The 26,405-nt window shown below is 34.2% G+C and overlaps 1 protein-coding gene across 4 annotated transcripts in view; it reads left to right on the forward strand.

Annotated features, from left to right (window-relative positions):
- The window catches only part of LOC114326819 (uncharacterized), a 672,802-nt gene that overhangs the window by 565,689 nt on the left and 80,708 nt on the right, over positions 1-26,405 (forward strand). The window contains exon 1 of one of the 4 annotated variants that reach the window (XM_050655638.1): positions 8,683-9,039. The exons of the other annotated variants lie outside the window; for them this stretch is intronic. The gene's annotated coding sequence lies outside the window, so the exon portion shown is untranslated. Of the gene's footprint in view, positions 1-8,682; positions 9,040-26,405 lie in introns of those variants that run through there. 4 annotated transcript variants of the gene reach the window in all.

Here is a 26,405-nt window from a genome sequence, read left to right on the forward strand (position 1 = left end):
AAAATGAAGCATTATTTTCTTATTTATTCTTACTGTCGTGTGATATTCGTAAGATTATTTTTTAATACGTATATTATAGATATTTTCTTAAATGTGACAGTTGTTAAAACTAGGAAACTGGTTGCCATTAAACAGAAACAGTCTACTTAAAAAAATTCTACTGGTAATTTTCTACAGTAGATAATTCTCAGTATAATTTTATTCTGATTGGACAGAATTAAACACGTGATCAAATATCTTACTATACGATTTGAAGTTAAAATCATTAAAAAATAATCTACCAAACTTAGTATAGAAATTATTATTAGAATACCTATTAGCTAATACATTCTTAACCACTCAATTAAGTATCGGTGATAGTTTAGCTTACTAAAATCATAAAAGATAGGGACAAGATGTTATCTATTCCCAATCATTGAAGATAAGCGTAGATGTATAAATATTTTAATTACACAATGAATTGAAAATAATGAAATTAAAAATTACCTAGTGATTTTTGCCTTAGGTGCTCATTCACTTTGAACTAATCATATAATTCTTGAAACTGAAGACCATACTTATGGAATGTAAGCCTTAAGCAAACATAGTTTAAATAATTAGCATCACGTATAGCACTTCTTAGGAGAAATTGTATGATTTATTACATAAAAACATTGGCGGTGCATGTTAAATAAGAAAAAGTTTATTAACTAATTTACAAAATAAAAAATTATGTAAAATAGATAATATCAAGAATATACACAATTATTATTATATAGATTCGGCCACGAAAGGTTTTGTTTTTACTGATGCAAAAACCAAAAACGCTTAGACTTAAACATGTTTAGTTTTTGGGGAACATATTTTGCAAATAGTCACTCTTAAATTTTAACTTCCGATGCGAGGGAAACCTTCATTCCTAAAATCTTAAATAGAAAGGAAAATCCTATGATATTGCCCGCTTCAACCTTTTGGGCCAATTTATTTTTGAAAAATAAGATAAAACTCTCAGACAAATTACTAAGTATTGGAGAATACACGCGATATTAGAGGAGGGATTTAGACATACTCAATTCGGATTACGAGAGAAGCTTTCTTCATTATACAGCTACTGATACAAAGATGCATATAAATAAAAATATATAAATCTGTACAATCAATTTTGAAAAGGCTTTTAAGAAGGTGCAACATAACAAAACACTACAAGTGTTGAAAACACGAAAAATTGAAAACAGTTGGTTTGTACAATAAAGATTTACGCATAATCGCCTTTCGCCTTTAATCTTTAACTTTTAGTTAGAGGAAATATTTAAGGAAGCTTTAATTGAGACAACTAAAAGTATAAATGGTGTAATCCTGAAAAATATTAGATATGCCGACAACACCCCCATCGTCACCAATGTCGTTACAACGATTCGTGAGTCTTTGCCACGTTTACTATTGCTTTCCATGTTTGTCGGTCCTGTATCACTATTTCTCATTTTCTCACTCCCATTTTCTCCAGATCTTCTCTTATGCGTCTTTCCACCTTTGTCTAGGCCGGCCTACAGACCTCCCATCTGGTCTTTTCCAAAACACGTTGTTTATAAGGCGATTGTCGTCACTGCCTATCACATTCCCTGCTCATCTTAGACTATTGGCCTTTATATATCTAGCTAGATTTTCCTTTCCAAAGAGAGATTTTATCTCGTTATTGTGTCTGCGCCTCCATTCGTTTGTCAAGCTATTTCTGCAAGGGCCATAACTTACTCGAAGGATTTTACGTTCCCACACCAGCAAATTATTTACTTCTCCTTTTGTTAACGTCCATATTTTGCTTCCATATGCAAAATTTTGACTTTATTACATGTTTCATTGCAAAGAAAAAATTATTTCCCGCCATTATTCACGATTCAACTTCTCGTTCTATTTTGTTGTCATTGGTAATTGTTGCTCCTAGAGATTTAAATTCCTTCAGTCGACGGTACCTTAGTGCTGGCTACTTTCGAAGAAAACCTTATGAGAAAATCTAATGCATAAAATAAAACAAACCTGTGGTCAGTATGGATTATAGCTCAACGTTAAGGAAACTAAATACATGATAATTAGCAAACAAAATTATATACGGAATAACGGTATAAAAGTCGACTGATGCTGTACTGGACAATTCGTGTATCTCGGCAGTACTAAAAATGACAATTATTTCTCGGCAGTAATAGGTGCCCTAACGACATTTGAATTGCCAAATATACCCATAATAAATAAGCTGGAAAATGCAATTAATTCCTCTTTAACAATAATCATTGATCAAGTAGTATTTACATTGTTGTCAGATCTTTTTTTTTCTGGAAATATAATAAACTTTGTTATCTCAAATCGGTTAACCTGTAATTTTTTTAATAATTAGAAATACTGATTATTTTTTATGTCAATATTCCTTACACCTAAATGGCGTAATGTCAGAGTTATAGCTAAATTTATGTTTTATCCGTCTATGTTAAACTAATACGTTAAGTTACCTATGGTTGAATAAAACTGTTAAATTTGAACACTTTTTTTATAATTTAAATCCCAACAAAAATTTCCTAATTAGGTAGGTATGGTGCAGTAAAAGGCAAACCATGGCGCAGAATATCTGCAACAACTGAAAACAAATCACATCCTTGGATAAAAGAAGTGATAGATAAATAGATATTCAAAAAGCATAAAAGATTATAAAAAACGAGAAAAATTATCATAAATGCTTTTTTGAAATTTCGGTTTCACAAATTATATAAACATCTCCAGCCACCTACGGTATTTCCTCAATCCAAACCCCTCCTCCTTGGCAATTTGCCTTGCATTTACTGAGACCAGCTTATTGCGCCTAAACAAATGAACAACACAGAAAATCAAATTATATATATACACCGTTATTAGGCGTCAACGCCCTTCGGTACGGATCTATGGAGGAGTATCACCAAGCCGAAAGACCTTATCCCTTGCCGTACCGCTCCTCCGTAGGCCGATCAGACTCCAGTTTATTCCAGACCAAGTCGTATATCCTATTGAATTTTATACTACTACGTTGGCATTTTTATTAATTTCAAATGAGCAGGCTGGGGCTCGAACCTCGATCATAAATCCACTAAATTTGTCGATCGACTGCGCCTCAGCCAACTGAGCCAACTGTTTCAACGTTTACACCGATGCCTCCAAAAACGAAGACGAAATTAGGGTAGCAATCTACTTGTCAGACTGCACAGCAGCTTACAAATTACCTTAAAATATACTTACATTACCAATATACAACAGCATATTTAAAAAAAAACAGCATGCACGTGAAAGCATATTTTAAAGAAAAGACTAATAAAATATGACAGGATAAATATATTAACCTCCCCAACAAAGCTGTACGAAGTTGATATGAACATTCATAAAATTCCAAAATTGTTTATTGCAGTGTCCCAAGTATGAAGTGCAATGCAAAATGTATAACATACCACCAACATTAAACATAGTGCTCCTGGAACAGTCAGTGATACAAAAAATATTTTTGTCTGTCCCAAATACTGCAACCTTTAATAAAAAATCTAGTATTTACTTTGTATATATTTAGTGCTTTTAGCGGTGAGACCGCTCCCGTCTGAAAAACATTTCTAATTCGGTTTCTCTGCGGATTCATATTAAAAAATGTCCCCTTTAAACAAATCTGAAGGGTGCCGGACGGAATTTTTGGGCAGAAATTGTTTAAACAATTTTTTTAAACAAATGCATAAGATCACCTTTTATTGACCCAAAAAATACATTTTTAGATTTTTGGGTCATTCTAAACAAGAAAGGTATTCATGATTTTTCTCAAAAACTGACAGTTTTCGAGTTATAGGCGATTTAAAATCTAAAAAAATGCAAAAATACGCATTTTCGAGGCTTAAAAATTCATATTTAAATTAGTATTTTTAAGGGTGCCAATAACTTGGATTAAAGTTTCAACATTTCTTTTCAAGATACCGAAGAGTGATCGGGTCTAACTTCAATTTAGACCGTAGTTTTTTAATTGTTAATTATGCGTGTCCATCCGATTTTTTAACCGGTGCGGCGCGCGCTATTTCAAAAATCTCCTATTTTTTTGCGAAAAATATTTTTTCTAGATTCTTTGGGACATTCTAAATAAAATAAGTTTCTTGACATTTTTTCAAAAGTTACTAGTTTTAAAGTTATAAGCGATTTAAAATGCAAAAATGTGTTTTTTTCATTTTTCGGATTTTAAATCGCTTATAACTTTAAAAATTATTAATTTTTGAGAAAAATGTCAAGAAACTTATTTTATTTAGAATGTTCCAAAGAATCTAGAAAAAATATTTTTCGGAGGAAAATAGGAGATTTTTGAAAATAGCGCGCTCCGCACCGGCAAAAAAAACCGGATGGACACGCATAATTAACAATTAAAAAACTACGGTCTAAATTGAGGTTAGACCCGATGACTCTTCGGAATCTTGAAAAAGAATATTTAAACTTTAATCTAAGTTATTGGCACCCTTAAAATTACTAATTTAAATATGAGTTTTTAAGCCTCGAAAATGCATATTTTCGCATTTTTTTGATTTTAAATCACCTATAACTCGAAAACTGACAATTTTTGGAAAAAATCACAAGATACATTTCTTGTCTAGAATGACCCAAAAAACCTAAAAATATATTTTTTCGAACAATAAAAGGTGATCTTATGTATTTGTTTAAAAAAATTGTTTAAACAATTTCTGCCCAAAAATTCCGTCCGGCACCCTTCAGATTTGTTTAAAGGGGACATTTTTGAATATGAATCCGCAGAGAAAACGAATTAGAAATGTTTTTCAGACGGGAGCGGTCTCACCACATGGACTAATTGTTATTGTTATTTTATATTTTATTATTAAGTTCTAATTTTGCAACACAATCCATACACGCTAATAACCCTGCGTGGTTGATGCGGCATATAAGGAAAAAAATACATAAACCTAATTTTCTTATCAAGAATTTAATGAACTAATTTTTCAAATTCATGATTTATAGAAGTGGGTACAATTTAACATTAGATATAATTTATAACCATTCACAATCTGGTTCACCCAATTTACGAAGTATCCTCAGGCCCTGCACGTTGTATAATATAATAAAACCGTTCCAAAATACGCCTTACAGGTACCTTATTGCTAATAGTATTGCTACCCTGTTTTAAAAGTATAAGATTGTTGGTTATGTGGTTTAATATGTTAGTTGCTGGTATTAGAAGCAAGCTTGAAACCAACGTCGTGTTTATTTGGTTAACTATTTTTGCCGACAGTTATTTTTCTTAGAAAATTATAATCCAGAGTTTCATAAGTGAATGCATTCGTGCCAATCGTGATATCATTGAATCATAATGCCCACATTAGCAGTGGCTGTGAAAAAATAAGCTTTCGTAGAACATTGTTTAATATATAACAGACCTTGGTGTAGATATAGAGTTCACAAATAAAAGAAAAAAATTAAGTTTGCAAACAAATAACGAGGAAAAAAATATCATACTTGAGTATTCGACCAGGGTATACCAGGGTGTATCACAAGTTTCAAAATAGAACTTCCTTACTATACATTACATATTCTGATTATTTATTTTATTGGTATGTAGTTCCACTCTGCAACAAAAGTAATATAGAAATAAAAGACTAAGTTTTCAATCTAATGGCATGTAAAACAACATAATGTTACTCTACATCCCACCAGACTGAAAACAATGGGAAACTTATCTGGTTACACCTCCGAGGCTTATACAATTTGCAAGCCATAATGGATGCTGAGACTAAGGAAGATGAGGGAATTTTACAATTTATAATTCACGTCCCATCTGCTCAGCGCGGTAAAGTTCCAACGAGAATGGTTCCCTTCGTACTCCTATCAGAGTAAATAAATAAATCAAAGATTAATAATCATTTTCAATTTCGTTGCAAAACGAAAATACACCCGCATCGTATTCAAGTCCAATCGTATTTTCGTTTTGCAACGAAATTGAAAATGGTTATTCATTTTTGATTTATATGTTTACTCTGATTGGAGTACGAAGGGAACCATTCTCGTTGGAACTTTACCGCGCTGAGCAGATGGGACGTGAATTATAAATTGTAAAATTCCCTCATCTTCCTTAGTCTCAGCATCCGTTATGGCTTGCAAATTGTAGAAGCCTCGGAGGTGTAACCAGAGAAGTTTCCCATTGTTTTCAGTCTGGTGGGATGTAGAGTAACATTATGTTGTTTTACATGCCATTAGATTGAAAACTTAGTCTTTTGCTTGCAGTTGCCGCTAGGGCATCTATGCCATTTCGTTCGTTGCAATCCGTGACTGCACGCCGTGGTTTGTTTTGGTTGGATCAGAGAGAGCAGCATATGTGCCTCCTGATGAGAGACTAATAAGTTTAGAAACCGGTAGAGATGCTTGCTGCACTCTCTGATTAGACTAGAATACGATGCGGGTGTATTTTCGTTTTGCAACGAAATTGAAAATGGTTATTCATTTTTGATAATATAAAAATCTTCATTGTCATTCAAGTCTTTAACATTGTTATGAGATTAATAAAACAAAGTGTCTTTCAGAGAAACTGATACGATTAGTCAATAAAATGAGGCTAATTTATACCTATAGTCAATAGGGTCATGATAAAAGAAGTTTTTAGGGGAAGGAAGGCAGTTAGAAATCAGTATATCGTCAAAAGAGGATTAAAACAAGGGACCCCAGTCAATAGACATATCTAACCTAGTAAATTAGAGTAGCCAATATCCAGACAATTGACAGGATTATTCCGAACAAAAGACAAGAGTTCATATATTTTTGCAGGTGTTTCTGACAAAATTTAAATAAGAAGCTAGAAAATTTGACATGACCATAAATCAAGGAGAAACAAATATGCCTATGAAAATGAGGGGAGAAATGCAGAAAAAAATAAATGGATTACCTTAAGGACGATTGACAGAAAGTATAAATTTTAATACAGTAAAACCTGTGTTAACGGCCACCTGCCAACATCGGCCACCTGTCCCAAGGGCCAGTTTAAAAATTTCCCAAACCAATTATATGTAGACTACAAAAACTGGCAATAGCGGCCACCTTTCTATCTCGACCAATAGTTCTTTCATTTTTAGTGGCCGTTACTGACAGGTTTTACTGTACCTTGGTGTGACATCAACAAATAGAGGAGCCGAAGAGAGAGAAATAAATAAAGAGTTGTTGAAAAGTTTCGAAGCAGTAGGGGATCCCCTACCAGCAGACTTATTCAACCTGGTACACTTCGCGTCAAAAAAAACTGGTACACTTTTTTTTCCCAATGTAAACCTGTGTTCATACTGGACACAATGGCTCGTGAATCACGGCGTTGTTGCCAGCACAGATAATGGAATTGCACTAAATCTAAATATAAAAAATAACGTTCAAAAATCATGGTGGTGAATCGTAAAACGGGCCATATGTAACTCAATGTAAAATTCTAAACTGTTAAATTCCTGCTTCCCTAATCATTTTGCAACAAAAGTCATGAGAAGCTATTTGTAGGGGATTAAAATCTGTATTAAAAACAAAAGCTAAAATTGTTCTAGGATTTAAACACATTCCAACATTTTGAAAAATACCTACATTTGTCACAGTAGGCATGTATGTAAAAGTTAGGCCCACGTTATTATTTACCTGATTGTTCGCACACTATTGACTGAATAAAACATCTTTATTATTATTACTTTCTCCTCAACTGAGGCTATCTTATCAATGTTATTATTTTTTAAACAAGAAATGATAAAATAAAAATGTTGACAGTTCAAATTGTCAATATTTATAATAACTTCATTGTGACCGAACGCAACCGATAAACATTATGGTAATGTGTGTGGCCTAACGTTGGCGTATTTCTGTGAAAAATTCTCATTATATTTCTAGTGATTCGAAAAAAATTAATATTATTTAATAAAACACATTGAACATTTTGACAGGCGACATTTTCCACCTATGTGCAGTTTCAGCAGTTTCGAATTTTATTGTGATACATAATATCTAAATTTCACACTTGTTCACTGTAAAAGTTATTCATTTTGTATTAATTTCAAATTTTAATTTTTCCAGTGTGCTTTATTTATTAGTATCCCACAACTTTACGAGAAACCCTTCACATTTCTCGATTTTAAATGAAACATAATAATTTAATGTCATGTCTAGAGTTATTATCTGTCATTCATGTCATATCTGTCATAAATTATAATAGAACACGAATTAATTTATGGGTACTTGAGATGATGGAACCATAGAGTTATATATTAGCATAGAGAGAGTGTCATTCAGAGCGAAGTGACGACACCATCTTTTTTATTTGGATTAGTGCTGTCTCACTCTTACGCATAGTAAAGCTGCTACAGTTGTCCTCCTCTTCCGTGCCTATCTTCACACTGAATGTCATCGTAGATTTTCAATACAATGTGTTAGAAAGAGATGCAGCAAACCAGTCCATGAGATCTTGTCGTCAGGGAGCGCGGAAGGTAGGCTCCCTCTATGTTAATATATACCTCTATGGATGGAACATTACAAAATTAATAAGAGAATTTTTTAGGATGCACGTTTAAATAAATGTGACTGACTAATCGAGAACGCTCGATGTTGTTTTAATTTTTAGTAAACCTACTAAAAACTTGCGGTCTGCCGCACAGCCCTGCTTTTACCTGGTTTGATGTAATATTTTAGTTTAAGTGGCAACGTTGCCTAGAAATAAGAATGACATATGTGACAAGACCAATTTACACAACTAGAAAAACACGATTTTCGGTTATAAGACTTGTACCAGTTTTTTTTTACGCGAAGTGTACTAGAAAAGATACTTAGAGCAGCCCATATCCAGACAAGTAGCACGATTTTGAGCAAAAGACAACAGTAAATAGGTTTTGCATGTGACTTGGTGTTTGTGACATGTTCAACAATAGAACTTCGAAAAATGTTCAAAACATTTAAAGAAGATGCTAGAAAATATAGCTTCCCTATAAACCAAAAGAAAACCAAGCAGGTATATAGAAATGAGGAAAACGCAGAAGAAAATAAATGGATCACTTTAAGTAGGTACGACGTATGACTGACAGAGAGTGTAAATTTGAGAAAATATCTGAATTTGAGCATTTTAGAGTAACAGTTACAAATAGTGTTGTTCTGAAGCTATTTCCTTGTGGCATTTTTATAATTAACTATTTAGATGGAAATAAGCCACAATTTCTGAATATTTATTTACTTCTCCTTATGCTCTCATATATAACAATATTATAATAGAATAATTCAATACTAACATAATTACAAATTAATTTTAAGTTAAATATTTTCACATATAAATAAATAGTAAATAAACCAAAAGAAGAAATTCCCTGAAGAACCAGAGGTTGTGCTCAGGGATTACATTATTCAAATATTAAACATTAACAATACAAAACGCATAACAAATATTAAAAATTAACAATACATAACGCATAACAAATATTTAGTAGTTATATTATAAATTTAATTAAAGATCGCATTCAAAAATTCAGTTCCAGTGTTCTTAATAATTTTTTTAAAAATGGATTTAATCATGTTGAATGAGTTTATTTTTCTCAAATATATTTTATAAATTTCGGGTAAATAATTAAATATTTTAGGAATACAGTATGTGAAATTATGTTTACCAATTGATTTAAAATTATTACTAATAATTTGGACATAGTCATGAAGTTTTCTTCTAGTGTCGTAATTATGATCTATCGATTTCAATATTTGTTTATTTTTGTATGTATGCAAAATTATGTTTAATAAATATAACTGTCTAATTTTAAAAACACCAGATTGCTGATAAAGAAGTTCTGATGAATATAAGCGAGTTTTTTTAGCATTGTTTTTAAAAATCTCCTTTGAAGTATTTCGAGTTTAATCAAATGTGAGGAATATGTTCCACCAAATGCTATAATCGCATATCTAAGACGTGATTCTATTAAGGAATAGTATACCATCGTTAAGTAAGATAAATCAAGAATGTTGCTGAGATATCTAAATCTGTATAGTATCATTCTTAGAGTTTTACATACCATATCAATATGTATATCCCATTTCAAGTGACAATCTATATAAACGCCTAAATATTTTATGTATTCTTTCCTATTTATTTTAATGTACGCCTTATTATAGTTTAGATTTAATTCCATGAATTCGGGTAAATTATTTTTATATATTGAAAATGGTATAAAGTAAGTTTTATCTGTATTAACTGTCAGTAGTTTCCTACTTAGCTAATCTAGAACCTTTACAGTTTCTGTTTCAGCCAAAATTTTAAGTTCACTTCAAGAATTACTAATGTAAAGTATAACTGTGTCGTCAGCAAAACAAATAATCTTTCCATTTATTTTCATTGCCGCTAGATCATTTATATATATATTGAAAACAATAAAGGGCCTAAAACAGTACCTTGAGGCACACCATACTCAATGCTTCTTTCAGTACTAACTTTGTTATTAATTTTGACAATTTGCAATCTATTTTCTAAATAACTTTGAAATAGTCAATATAGTATGCCTCTCATTCCAAGATCGTCCAAAGCACCTAATAACTGCTGATGACTAACAGTGTCAAATGCTAAATCTAAAAATATTGCTAAAGTAGGAGAGCCACTACTGTCCAGCATCTTATATAAATTATCAGTAGCAGATGTTATAGCATCTGAAGTGGAATATCCCTTTTTAAAACCAAATTGGTTTGTAGAAAGCAGGTTAAACTTTTTAAGATATTGATTTACTCGTTCGGCTAATGCCTTTTCAAAGATTTTTGTAAGGCTGGTAATAAGTGATATTGGACGATAATTTTGCACTAATTTTTTATCATCTTTTTTAAATATAGGTATAATTACAGCTTTTTTAAAATTGTCAGGACATGTACCTTGTTCAAATATTATATTTATTAAATTAGTTATTGGATTAACAACATAATGGAAAATTATCTTTAACAGATCGGCAGAAATGTTATCTATGCCAGGAGATTTTTTTTTGAAATTTAATTTGAATTTTAAATTTAAATTGAAAAAATAATTTTATTAACGTTTCGACGCCCAAATCGGGTGTCGTTGTGAAAATACAAAATACTACTAAAATTTTTTTTTTCAATTTAACTGTGGCTTATTTCCCATCTAAATAGTTAATTGGTTACAAATAGAGAAGGCAAAGAGACAGAAATAGATAAACGGTTGGTAAAAGGTAGTCCAGCGTAGAATCATTAAACGCACTGTATAAAGTAAAAAAACGTGTCCAAGGCAGCCGAGATTCGAACCTATGAAACAAAATTGAGGCTTACGGTGATGTATGCATTTGAGACTTTGACAATGAATATAAAGAAGAAAAAAGATATTTGGAAGAGGAATATCTCGAGAAAAATTTTTGGAGGTAATAAAGGAGGAAATAGTGCAGAAGAACAAACCAGGAACTGAAGAGATGTATAAGAAACCCAAAATAACACAGAAAATCAGGGCGTAAAGAGATGCATGGTTGAGACATGTTTGAGACAATCAATAGTGTTTTCGGATGAAAGGTATACAGGGTGAGGCAGATAACTGGCCTATTAGAAATATCTCGAGAACTAAAGGCAACAGACTCATGAAAATTGGAATACAGGGGTTTAGAAGGATGATCTATTAATTGAAAATATTTTCATCTCTTTGCAACTTCCGGTTATACCGGAAGTTGCTTATAACTTCGTTTTTTTTAATGGGACATCCTGTATATTTTTACATTTTTGGATTCTCTTCGATGTCTTCTTTCTTAAAATATGAGGATTTGTAATGTTATACAGGGTATTTTAAAAGATAATTACGTTTTTTTATTAATTTCGTAGCAATGTCCACACCCTGTAGAATTGTAGTAGTTTGACAACCAAAACTCTACTTACGTTCAAATGATTTTTAATATAGTCTACTATTGTTAAGAATCATTAGTATAGCTAAATTTTTAATTTTAGTATACAGGGTTGGTCGAAACTCGGAATGAGTATTTTCTGAGTTTTCTTAAATGGAACACCCTGTATTTTAGTATTGTAATGAAATGATATTTTATGGTACTTTTTTATTTCTTAAGCATTCCCTATACCTAACTGCTTTAATTTGTGCTTAATTGTTAGTCGCACCAACAATCTTAATTACGTAGGTATTTTGATAGCTAAACCATTATTGGTAATTTTAAGGATCAGTCTGGATTAATATGTATTTATTTCTGAAAAATTATTTGTAATTGAATATTTTCACGGCCAACCTAATAAAATTTTACGTATTTTTTGTTTCAATTAATGTTTAGCTTTAATCACCAATAACTCACAAATTAAAGCAGTTAGGTATAGGGAATACTTATAAAATAAAAAAGTACTATGAAATACCATTTCATTACAATACTAAAATACAGGGTGTTCTATTTAAGAAAACCCTGATACAGGGTGTTCTATACTCCAACCCTGTATACTAAAATTTCAAAATAAGCTATACTAATGATCCTTAACAATAATAGACTATATTAGAAATCACTTGAACGTAAGCAGAGTTTTTAATGTCTAACTATTACAATTCTACAGGGTGTGAATATTGCTACGAAATTAATAAATAAACGTAAATATCTTTTAAAATACCCTGTATAGTATTACAAAATCTCATATTTTAAGGAAGAAGATATTGAGGAGAATCCAAAAATGTAAAAATATACAGGGTGTCCCATTTAAAAAAACCAAGTTATAAGCAACTTCCGGTATAACCAAAAGTTGCAAAGAGATGAAAATATTTTCATTTAATAGATCATTCCTCAAAACCCCTTTATTCCAATTTTCATGATTCTGTTACCTTTAGTTCTCGAGATATTTCTAATAGGCCAGTTATCTGCCTCACCCTATATATACATGTCCTGTTATTAGCAATTTTATACGTGAAATTTATATTACTTAATAGGACCAACTAGTGATCCAACAGCTACAACTAAGCCATGCATTTTTTACCTTCTATTCTGGAGGTGGTTATGGCTTGATCTATTGTAAGATGTTGAAATAATTTACGGCAACTGAGTAAGTTATGAGTAAAATTATTGTAATTTTGATTCATTATATTCATTTTCTTGATCAGCATTGAGCCAGTCCTGTAGCAGATTGCAGAACTGGCCAAGACCTAACTGGAATGTTTCTTATCTCTTTAGGTAGGTATGATTTGAAGGTTATTTTGTCTTAATACATACAAAAATATTACGAAATAAAGTGGTACTCACTTGAGATAAAACTGTCAACACTAACTAAAGCAAAAAATATATAAATTTGGGGAGCGTGCTTTAACACAGCGTATTCATTTGACGTTTGTACTATCTATTTCAACAATATAATTAATATTAATGATTTTAATGTAAAACTAAATAATATTTAAAACAGAAGCTAATACTTAAACGTCATTCAGCAACCTAGGCCACTGGTTATAATTAATTGTAGTTGGCCAACATTTTCCCATTAATAACAATAAACTTTTATATTAATTAACTAAACCCATTCTAATTACCAAGCAATATGAATTTGTTATTAAGTATATGGCTGGCAGGCTCTTTCACGTAACCATTTGTGTTCTCTAAACATTTTACTCCAAGCTAAAAAAATACTGCGTTTGATTAATGTCTCTAATGATAGTGTGTACCAAAGTTTTGACAATAATATGGTTATATAATAGCTTAGCGTGCAGAACGGTCCATCATCATACGAGACATATCGTTTCAAAATACTTAAAAGTTTCAGTATATTTATAGTGAAAAATTTAAATAAGAAAGATAATTATAGTTTTATTTACTTTATTTCTTTTAGGTATATCAGTGTGCTTTAAATATAGTATACTATGTATACAAAACAAGTAGCAGTAACATCTAGATTAATGTGAATTAGAAAAAATTACATAGTTTAAGTTTAAATTTAATAACACTATTATTGATGTTGTTAAGAAACAAACAAAAAAATTGATATCTTGATTTTAGCCTTTTAAAAGTTATCTTGTATATTTCTGTTCTGTTCTGTATTTCTGTTGAAATACAAATCGTTCGTTTCTGTATTTCCATAATAATAAAAAAAGGTGCTTGACGGTATTATAATTATTAGAAGCTCTGCGTCTTCATTTCATTGGATACAATAAAAAATTATCTAAAAACGTATTTTTTCAATGTACAATGTCCATGGCCCAATGTCGATAGTTTTGGCTTCCACATCAAATAAAATATTTTTCTGGAGCTTTAAGTAACTCTTCTTTTATTTTTATTGCATAGGGCGTGGAATGTTAAGACTATTAAATTATAAAATACTTTTAACAGGGATTTTTATATCCATAAGGGTCATTTAAAAAAATAAAAAGAATATGCATGATATACAAAAGGCATAAACATACCTACGCTGTTTTAATTATTCCTCTAAACACGCAATACACATAAAAGTAGCGTGTTTTAAGCACATAAGTTTGTAGCACCTTTTACAAAAATACCTTAGTGCATGATCTCCTTGTTTTTGGAAAAAATGAATAACAGCCAATGTGCAATGAAAAACCTACTATTTATATCATTCGGTGCCAATTGTTTAACAACAAAACGATACCTTAGTCGTGTAGATATATACAAAACGACATTAATTGAGACACCGATTTTATTGTTATGACTCAGAGTAGCTCGTGTTTTGTTCTTTTTCTTTTGTTAGAATATGGCAGCACATTTCACCACATGCCATCCTTACCAATACAAACTGGTTAACCCTTCGTTTTATACAGTTTTAACTATTTTCCCGACAATTCTTCTGTATTGCAGGTGTTCCTTCTGTTTACATTTTGTTTTGCATCACCATTACTTCTTTCTTCATATCTTCATATCGATAAATTTCTTCGAGATCATTTAATTTTTAAGCACTTTGAACAGGTGAAACTTACAGATAGTCTAAGAGCTGGGAGCGGATTTTGTGCGTGATAAGTAATATGGAAAAACTATACGGGGATATGTTGAATTAGTTGTGTACATGACTTTCACCAACGGCCGGAAACCAGAGTGGGGGCCGAGGGTAGTTATAAGGGGTCAAAATCGAGGTTTTTATTATTTTTTTGTGACGCTCATGATCTAGATAGTGCACCAAAATTTGGGAATAAGTAGGGCATGACGTACCTAAGTAAAATCTCTAAGGGCGCAACGCTGCGTGGCCGACAAAGGGGTGGGGGTAGGGGTGAGGATAAAAAATATAAAGGGTTTTTTGCGACGTTCGTAATTGGGATAGTGCACCAAAATTTGGATATAAATAGACCATGATATAAATAAGTAAAATCCCCAGAGTAGGAAACCAGAGTGGGGGAGGAAGGTAGTTATAAGGGGTCAAAATCCCGTTTTTTATTATTTTTTTTGTGATGCTCATGATCGAGATAGTGCACCAAAATTTGGGAATAAGTAGATCATGACGTAGCTAAGTAAAATCTCCAGGAGTGGAACGCTGCGTGGCCGACAAAGGGGAGGGGCAGGGGTGAATATAAACAAATGTAAGGGGTTTTTTGCGACGTTCGTGACTGAGATAGTGCACCAAAATTTGGGAATAAGTAGACCATGACATAGCTAAGTAAAATCCCCAGAGCCGGAAACCAGAGTGGCGGACGAGGGTAATTATATATATATATATCCCGTTCACAGCGTAATACGCCTTTGGGTTCCCGTTCGCCAAGCCTGTCTATTCTGCCAGTCTTCTTCAGATAGATTTCTTGCTGACATTGCTTTTGAGATTCCTTGGATCCATGTTGTTGGTGGTCGTCCTCGTTTTCTTTTCTCTGGTGGTACCCATTCTAATATCTTTTTGGGTAGTCTTTCTTCCCCCATACGTCTAACATGTCCGTACCATATTAGTTGTTGTTTTTCGATGTCTTCTATAATTGATCTTTGTACTTTCATTTGTCTCCTGATGTCCTCATTTTTCACATGTTCTAAACAGGTTCAAACGAGGGTAATTATAAGGGGTGAAAAACGCGGATTTTATTATTTTTTTTGTGGCGCTAATGATGGAGATAGTGCACCAAAATTTGGGAGTAAGTAGGTCATGACGTAACTAAGTAAAATCATCAGGGGCGGAACGCTGCTTGGGGTACAAAAGGGTGGTAGGCAGGGGTGAGTATAAAAATATATGGGGGTTTTTTTGCCGCTAGTTATCGATATAGTGCACCAAAATTTGGTAATAAGTAGATCATGACATTTCTAACTAAAATCTACAGGGGCGGAACTTTGCGCGGTGGACAAATGTTGTGCCGGGTCCCAAAAAGAATAATACACACTGCGACTTTGACCCCTTAAAACTACCCTCATACCCAACTTTGGTTTCCGGCTCTGGGGATTTTACTTAGCTAAGTCATGGTCTACTTATTCCCAAATTTTGGTACACTATCTCAATCTAGAACGTCGCAAAAAACCCCTTATATTTTTTATATTTACACCTACCCCCACCCCTTTATCGGCCACGCAGCGTTCCACCTCTGGAGATTTTACTTAGTTACCTCATGACCTACTTATTCCTAAATTTTGGTGAACTATCTCGATCATGAGCGTCACAAAAAAAATAATAATAACCGCGATTTTGACCCCTTTTAACTACCCTCGTCCATCACCTCGGGTTTCCGGCTCTGAGGATTTTACTTAGTTATGTCACAGTCTACTTATTCCCAAATTTTGGTGCACTCTCTCAATCACGAACGTCGCAAAAAACCCCTTATATTTTTTGTATTCACCCCTGCCCCATCCCTTTGTTGGCCACGCAGCATGCCGCCCCTGAAGATTTTACTTAATTACGTCATGACCTACTATTCCCAAATGTTGGTGCACTATCTCGATCATGAGCGTCACAAAAAAATAATAAAAACCGCGACTTTGACCCCTTATAACTACCCTCTGGTTTCCGGCCGTTGGTGAAAGTCATGTACACAACTAATTCAACATAGCCCTGTATAGTTTTTTCATATTACTTATCACGCACAAAATCCGCTTCTATCTCTCCGGCTAAGATCATAAAACAATACATAGGTAAAGTGAACTGTAAAGCGGTAACAAGTAATTTCATTTTGGATCCTAATTAGGGAGTGATTTTCATGATTTGTTTATCAAAAAGGACTTTATTTTGAGTGTAACTTGTTTAGTTTTGATGCTAGAAGCTATTATAAAAAAATAAATAGTATATTGTGCAACAAGTGCAGAAAGGTACTAATTTCTCACGAGTTTGAAAAGTTGCGGTACGAGCGCAAGCGAGTGCCGCAATTCAAACGAGTGAGAAATTACCTTTCTGCACGTGTTTCACACTATACTTTTTCTACAAGCACAGTTTTTCCTAAAAATAAAAATCACAATTTCCAAACGACGATTAATTATAATAGGTACCTATGTGATAAATTTTAAACTGTATTTAATTAATACCTACTAATCAATTTAAATTCCTTATACCTAAATAAATTGCACAGAAATCAGTTAAAAAACTAATGCACTGCCTTAATTTGTTTAAATTTAAACAATTATTACACATTATTGACATTATATTTATGCAGTCACGGATTTACACAAAACCTACTTCATTCGACATCTCTTGCACAGGTTGCTAAATCCTTATTGGTTATTTGATAATTATAAAATGTTTGATAAGAATAAAATTGTAAAATAAAACAGTTGTAACATCCATAATTTAGTTTCTATGCTATATGTAGTTAAATATAATAATTGTCTTATAGGTTATATATTTGTCTAAAGTTTAACCACGGATGTAAACAGAATATAACGTTACTCAGAATGCGGTAGTCCACGGATGTAAACAGAATATAACGTTACTCAGAATGAGGTAGTCAACTGTGCAGAAAAGAACTTTGCGGCACAGAAACGTCACTTTGCGGCACAGAAACGTCACTTTGCGGCACAGAAACGTCACTTTTCTGCACACTAATGTCAAATATCTTATACTGTGAGAAAATATCAAGTTTGCTAACATAAAACCGTGCAGAAAAGTGTACTTTGAATAGTGGGTGTAGAAAAAATAAATTTTTTAAACACTTTAAGAAAGTTTTAAAGAGTTTTGAGAAATGTTCTCCATTTTTTGCTAATTTCACGTTCAAATATTCCATTTGAATAAGAACTTACTTTTCATTGCCTACAACTCTGCTTCTACTAGGTCTACATACTTTATATACAGTGCTAGTCAAAAGTCCGTACCCCCCTCTTATCTTTTGAACGGTTATACCTATAATAGTGAAATTTGGAGTGAAAAAATAAACGGACGTAAGCTTCTTAATTAGTCATGACAGGTGACGAAATACTGACAGATGACGTTACAGAGTCACTGTGACTGATAATTTTAAATGGGACCTTATGGCAAGTGATACCTCATTTGAAAGGTATTCAAAAGACTTATTCAGTCATACTATTTTTTTTTTGGTTAAGTTGATTTTGATTTTGGTGAATTAATTAAATAAATATAATATTGTAGTTTCGCATTTAATTAATAAAAATTCAAATGTCCGCTTATGGTTTTTTTGTCAAAAAAGTTGACGTTTTTCAATTCTCTAGTAGTTTTTACGTCAACGTCAACCTTTTTGACAATTAATTATGGGCGGAATTTGGAATTTTTATTAATTAAATGCGAAACTACAATTTTATATTTATTTCATTTATTCATCAAAATTAGCTTAAACTCAAACAAAATTAATATGATTGAATAGGTATTTTCAATAGTTTCAAACGAGCTATCACTTGCCATAAGGTCCCATTTAAAATTATCTGTCACACATAGAGTTATATATTAGCATAGAGAGAGTGTCATTCGGAGCGAAGTGACGACACCATCTTTTTTATTTGGATTAGTGCTGTTTCACTCTTACGCATAGTAAAGCTGCTGCAGTTGTCCTCCTCTTCCGTGCCTATATTCACACTGAATGTCATCATAGATTTTCGATACAATGTGTTAGAAAGAGATGCAGCAAACCAGTCCATGAGATCTTGTCGTCAGGAAGCGCGGAAGGTAGGCTCCCTCTATGTTAATATATACCTCTATGCTGTCACAGTGGCGCTGTAAAGTCATCTGTCACTATTAAGTCACTTGCCATAACTAGCTAAGAAGCTTACGTCCGTTTATTTCCTCCCTCCAAATTTCACTATTATATGTATAACCGTTCAAAAGATACGAGGGGGGTACGGACTTTTGACTAGCACTGTATACACGATTTTAACATTTTTTTTAAACTGCATATATTTTGATAAAAATATTTTTTTAGATAAAATACTTACTTTTTGAGTTATTTGCGAAAAACCGGCAAAGAACACATTTTTTCTTTGTTGAAAAATGAACATTTTCACTGCCAAATATCTCGAAAAGTATTAACTAAGTAAAAAACCTATGTAGAACAAAACTTTGCTTAAAATCAGTAAGTTTATATACAGTGTGTCTGCGTAACTTGAAACCATATGGGAAACTTTTTTAATATCAATTTTACGAAAAAAAAGTTATTGTTTATAAAGTGTTCTGCATAGTCTAAAAAAAACCTAAGACGCAATCATTAGATATCAAATTTTATAAACAGTATACGAGGTATGTCAAAAAATATGAATTTCGCTCAAGAGTAAACTGCCTTTATATTTTACAATATCGAAAATTGTCATTGAGAAAAGTTGTTTGTAATTAAAAATTATGCTATAATCTGCATTTACACTCTTCTAATTGAAAATTTTTTTTTTTTGAAAATTTTCCTCAAATTACGGACACCCAACATAAATTTTATTTATGATAGCTTCGTTATTATTAATTTTACGAAAAAAAGTTATTCTGTATAAAACGTTCTGCATAGCCTAACAACTAAGATATAATTATAAGATATTAAATTTTGTCAATTTTATACGAGGTACCTATGTAAATATATAGCAGAGACATGGAGATCGTATTGCAGAGACTTATATTATAAAGATGATCAACGCCAAGAACCTGTTAACCAAATCTCTGACGAGGTGGAAGAAGAACCTGATATACTTGAAAATGAAGCAAGACTCGCGATCAGTAAGCTCAAATATAATAAAGCACCAGGTCCAGATATGATGACATCAGAAATGCTCAAAGCCACAGAAGAAACTGGCGTAAAACTACTTCATCTACTCTGTAACCAAATATGGCATTCAAAACAATGGCCTGAAGACTGGACAAAATCTACAATAACCACAATTCATAAAAAAGGCAGCTTCCATAAATGCGACAATTATAGAACTATTTCTCTTATATCACATGCCAGTAAAATAATGCTACATATAATCAACGAGAGACTAAAAACATTCCTTTAAAGAGAAATTCCACAAGAGCAAACTGGATTTACCAAAGGTAGGGGTACTAGAGAACACCTGTTAAATATAAGACAGATAATCGAAAAATCTAGGGAATTCAATAATCCACTGTACATATGCTTTATAGATTATCGTAAGGCGTTCGACAGGGTCAAGTGGAGACACTTATGGCAAATACTAAAAGAAGTGGGCGTACCCCAACACCTTATTTCGCTTATAACTGAACTATACGAACACACTACTGGATCAGTTAAAGTGCTTGACACAATTTCAAACGAATTTCATCCAGAACGGGGTGTCAGACATGGATGTATACTATCGCCACAATTATTTAATATATATTGAGAGCATATTATGAGAAGAGCACTTGAAGGATGGGAAAAAGGCATCTCAATAAATGGTCATAAAATAAACAACCTACGTTTCGCAGATGACACAGCACTTCTTGCAAATAGTCAAGCAGAGCTGAATGATCTTATACGACTGTTTGAAAACGAAAGTCAAATATTTGGTCTGCAATTAAACATATCAAAGATAAAGATCATGATAGTGGATAGACTACATAACAATCATCCACATATAACCACAATTGATCTGTTTGAGGTTGTGAACTCATACTTATATCTGGGATCATTAATCACAAACACAGGGTCACTACAGAAGGAAATAAAACGTAGATGTGATCTAGCAAAAGTCGCCACAGCAAAAATGACCACAATATGGAAGACTGTCAAATTTCAAGAGCGTTAAAGATGAGGTTGATCAACTGCTTAATATACCCAATACTGACTTATGGATGTGAATCTTGGACCCTGAGAAATTCGGAAAGAAGAAAGATAGACGCCACTGAAATGTTCTGTTTGAGACGAATGCTACGAATTCCTTGGACCGACCATAGAACAAATAATTCGATTTTAAGAGAGCTAAAAGTTAGCCAACGGCTCTCCAGTAAAGTCCATCTCCAACAATTAAAATACTTTGGACATGTTATGAGAGCCAACACAGAAAACATGGAAAGACTTATTATACAAGGAAAGGTGGAAGGCCGAAGATCACGAGGAAGATCCTTAACAAGATGGATCGATCAGATTACAGGAATATGCAAAAGACCTATGCATGAGTTAAAAGAAATGACCAGAGACAGAGATCTTTGGAGACGGACAATACACGACATCACGTCGACTACTACACTCCCTCCGGGGGGCATATACGTAAACTGCAGACGCACAAGGCATGGGCGAACGATTCGGCTTTTTCCGATTAGCGGGTAGTAGAGTGCAGACGTACTTAGCCTTTATACTGTAACGAAAGAGTTTCGAATCGGCGCAATAAACAGTCCCCGGCTTGGGAGAATTCCAACCGTCGGAATAACAGTAGCCGTGACGTCACAGAAGCGACGGCGCTGTGAGTGAAGATCTCCAGAATATTCATTAGGCCGAGGGATATGTAGACATTTCGAGAACGGGACCTATTGGCTATTTAAGCGGAGCGCGCTGTTATTAGAGTTTAGTCTTAAGCTAAAGTGTATAAGATAAATTCGTCTGTAACTTATATAAATAAAGTCGTATATAAATTACGAACCGCTAGTTTTATTGTAATTAGAAGTAATTACAATAGTCACGTTACAGTTGGTGTCGGTGTTCGGTAAACTTAGTGCGATATAAATAAGTGAATTACAGAGAGACTTTAAAAGACTTTTGGACTTTATTCGTCGGGAATAGTTAAAGTGCGTTGATTGTTCGGTATTCGGAAAGACTTTTAAAAGACATTTTGGAAAGTACGTGTGTGCCGACCAAAGATGTTGCTACGAGAACTTACAGTAAAACAGCTCCGTGAACAGCTAGAGGAACGGGATCTGGACAGCAGTGGGCTCAAGATAGTCCTACAAGCACGACTCGAGGAAGTCCTAACGAAGAACGGAGATGATCCAGAGACGTTCCACTTCCAGTCAGCAGAACAAGCAATCTTATCGAAATTAAAACCTGTTTCTGAAACGATTGATGATACTTCTAAGATAAGCAACGAGAAATTTGAAAGTGTTTCTCAAAAGATCGATGAAACTTCTAGACAGAACAACGAGAAATTTGAAAGTGTTTCTCAAAAGATCGATGAAACTTCTAGAAAAAGCGACGAGAAACTTGAAGAAGTTTGTAAACAGAACAACGAAAAACTTGAAGAAGTTAGTAAAAAAAACAATGAGAAATTCGAAACCATTTCTCAAAAGATCGATGAAACTTCTAGAAAAAGCGAGGAGAAATTTGAAAGTGTTTCTCAAGTAATAAAAGACGTTTGTAGACAGACCGACGAGAAATTTGAAGAAGTTTCCAGAACATTCGATAAGATACAGAAAAGTGTAGACGACAATAAAGAAATGCTAGAAGAGAAGATCAAACAACTAGAGAGCATGATAACTGATACAAAAGTACAACCATCAGTTAATGCAGTAGCTTTAGATCTTGTAGTGAAAGATGAAACACCGAGAGACGAAACATCGCATCATATGAGATTTAAATTACCACCATTCGATGGGAAGTCCTCTTGGTCCATATACCTTAGACAATTCGAAGCTATTGCGACCGCCAACCATTGGACCGAACAAGAAAAGGCTGTTTCCTTGACTGCTGCTTTGCGAGGTGATGCTGCAGATATATTAAGATCAATTCCTAAGGGTCAAGAAAAATGTTACCAGACCTTGTTCACTCGTCTAGAAAAACGCTATGGAGATGCCCATCTACAACAAGTATACAAAGCACAACTGAGAAATAGAAGTCAACGAGCAAGTGAGAATCTGCAAGAATTTGAAGCAGATGTGGCTCGTGTGGTGCGGTTGGCTTATCCGGAGGTGCCAGACAGCGTTTTAGAAGAAATTGCGGTAGATACCTTTGTCAATGGGCTGAAAGATAGTGAACTACAGAAAGCTTTACGACTAGCAAGACCGAAAGTTTTAGATGAAGCACTTGCTATTGCCTTGGAACACGAAGCAGCTAGCCAAGCTTCACGAAACAATCGAGTAATAACCGTGGAAAAAGGCGATAAGAGAAAAGATGAACGTTTGGTGGAAATGGTACGGAGGGTGATTCGTGACACGATGCCGAAGAGACGCATGAAGAGGGCTGGAAGAGTTGGTTCAAATACAGATGCTTCTTCGATACGGCCATGCAGTGAAAGTTGTAATCACCGGCTTAAAGTAGATGAACAGCTTTGCCCTGTGAGACGAACTACCGTCGTTAATGAGCAATGGCAGCCACAACAGTTACAAGAAGCCCAAGAAGACGATCCATGTATAAAAAGAGTATTGGATTGGATGCGTCGAGGTGAGAGACCTAGTTGGCAAAACATTAGTGCGTGTAGTCCGGAAGTCAAGGCCTACTGGAGCCAATGGAATTGCCTGATACTAAAAGATGATCTTCTGTACAGAACCTTTGAGAACGATGATGGTACAGAATCTAAGCTTCAGTTGATTGTACCTAAAAGTAAAGTGTCAGAAGTATTGCGTCAGTTGCATGACGGTACATCAGGTGGACACTTTGGTATTACGAAGACTCTGCAAAAGGTTCGAGAACGGTTCTATTGGGTGAACTGTAAAGATGATGTAAGAAGATGGTGCCAGAAATGTGAACTGTGTGCATCCGGTAATGGTCCAGTTGGTAAAAAGAGAGCACCCATGAGACAGTACAATGTTGGCAGTCCTATGGAAAGAGTAGCAATCGACATTGCAGGTCCATTTCCAGAAACTGATGCTGGAAATAAATACATCCTGGTAGCCATGGATTATTTTACGAAATGGACCGAGGCCTATGCATTACCAAATCAAGAAGCTGCTACCGTTGCAGAGGTACTTGTTAAAGAATTCTTCAGCCGATTTGGTGTTCCCTTGGAGATCCACTCCGACCAAGGGCGAAACTTTGAGTCAGCTCTTTTCCAAAACGTTTGTAAATTGATTGGTGTCAATAAGACCAGAACAACACCCCTGCATCCTCAATCAGATGGGATGGTCGAGAGGATGAACCGAACGATGGGTAAACACTTGTCCAAAGTTGTATCTGAAAATCAGCGAGATTGGGACCAACACATTCATTTATTCCTGATGGCCTACCGCTCGGCCGTAAATGAAACTACAGGTCAAACACCAACCTGCCTGATGTTGGGTCGTGAAGTTAGTTTGCCCTGCGACCTAGAGTTTGGCCGCAGACCTTCTGAGGAACATGTTGCAGGCGAAGAATACGTCGACCGCCTGAAGTTACGAATGAACAACATTCATGAACTTGCCCGACAACACATCCAGATAGCCAGTGACAGAATGAAAGATCAATATGATTCTCGATGCAAGAATGAAAGCTTCGAAGTAGGTGATCTTGTCTGGCTTTATAATCCACAACGTCGTCGCGGCTTGTGTCCTAAACTGCAAAGACAATGGGAAGGTCCGTATGAAGTTAAGAAGAAAATAAATGACGTAATATACAGAATTAAGAAGTTGCCAAACGGTAAACCAAAAGTTATTCACATAAATCGTCTTGCACCATATGCTGGCTCAAATGAAACAGAAGAAGCCCGAGTCCTCCAACAGGAGATGAAAGACGCCGCACAGCCAAGTTTTAATCAATTTATGTCAAATTACGCAGCGAGAAAGAGTGCTAGATTCGGCGTGACCACAGAAGTTCAGCAAGATCTGTTTGGTGTTCCAGAAAACGTCTCTCTAGCCCACTGTGTTGCCCAAGACCTCGAGATGACTAAAGGAATCTCGTCCGTATTCAATAGAAAGTTCGGCCGCCTGGACGAGTTAAGAAATCAACAACCTAAAATTGGAAGAGTACTGAGATTGGAAGATGGTCCTCGATCTTTGCTGTATATGGTGACCAGGAAGTCTTATACGGACACGCCAAGCTACGAGAACATATGGCGTGCTCTAACTAATTTGAAGAAAATCGTGTGTAATTATGACATCAAAGATTTGGCTTTACCAAAAATAGGCCATGCAGTAGAAAATCTGGATTGGAAGATTGTGAGAAGCATGCTTGAGGTGGTCTTCAGAGAAACTGGCGTACGGATTACTGTGTGTTGCATGAACCCGAAGATGTCGGATCCTTCAAAGACAGTAGACTGTTATTTCTTCTTGAAGGGTGTATGCAAAGCTGGAGAGTCGTGTAGATTCCGCCATCCTGGGCCTTCATCTAGAGTTGCTGATCGGGACGCTCAGATCTTAAGAGGGGAGCAGTGTAACGAAAGAGTTTCGAATCGGCGCAATAAACAGTCCCCGGCTTGGGAGAATTCCAATCGTCGGAATAACAGTAGCCGTGACGTCACAGAAGCGACGGCGCTGTGAGTGAAGATCTCCAGAATATTCATTAGGCCGAGGGATATGTAGACATTTCGAGAACGGGACCTATTGGCTATTTAAGCGGAGCGCGCTGTTATTAGAGTTTAGTCTTAAGCTAAAGTGTATAAGATAAATTCGTCTGTAACTTATATAAATAAAGTCGTATACAAATTACGAACCGCTAGTTTTATTGTAATTAGAAGTAATTACAATAGTCACGTTACAATACGTCTGCTGTTTACTACGATTGATCGTGATGCCAATATACGTCTACAATTATTTAAGTCTGTTTAAAAAATGTAAATAAAACACAGTATATATTCGTATTATCAACGGTTTTAATTATCTTTATGTACAAATATCGAATTTTACGAATTCGGAAAGAAGGAAGACCCAACCCTTCGGTCCTAACTTAACTTTCGGGTATTAGAGTGTAGCGCACTCTACTACCCGCTAATCGGAAAAAGCCGAATCGTTCGCCCATGCCTTGTGCGTCTGCAGTTTACGTATTTGTCTCCGGGGGGTCAGGATTGAAGAGAGAGACCTATGTAAAAAAATATGAATTTCGCTGAAGAGTAAAGTACCTTTATTTTTCACAATATTGAAATTTGTTATTATAAAAAGTTGTTCAGAAATAAAAACTATGTTTCAATATGCAATTGCTTCCTTGCAGTTGCAATATTGTGAACTGTAAAGGTATTTTACTCTTGAGCAAAATTCATATTTTTTGATATACCTCGTATAAAATTGAAAAAAATTGATATCTTATGATTGCATCTTAGTTTTTGACT

Source organism: Diabrotica virgifera, chromosome 7 (assembly GCF_917563875.1).
Source record: "Diabrotica virgifera virgifera chromosome 7, PGI_DIABVI_V3a".
Classification (NCBI taxonomy): domain Eukaryota; kingdom Metazoa; phylum Arthropoda; class Insecta; order Coleoptera; family Chrysomelidae; genus Diabrotica; species Diabrotica virgifera.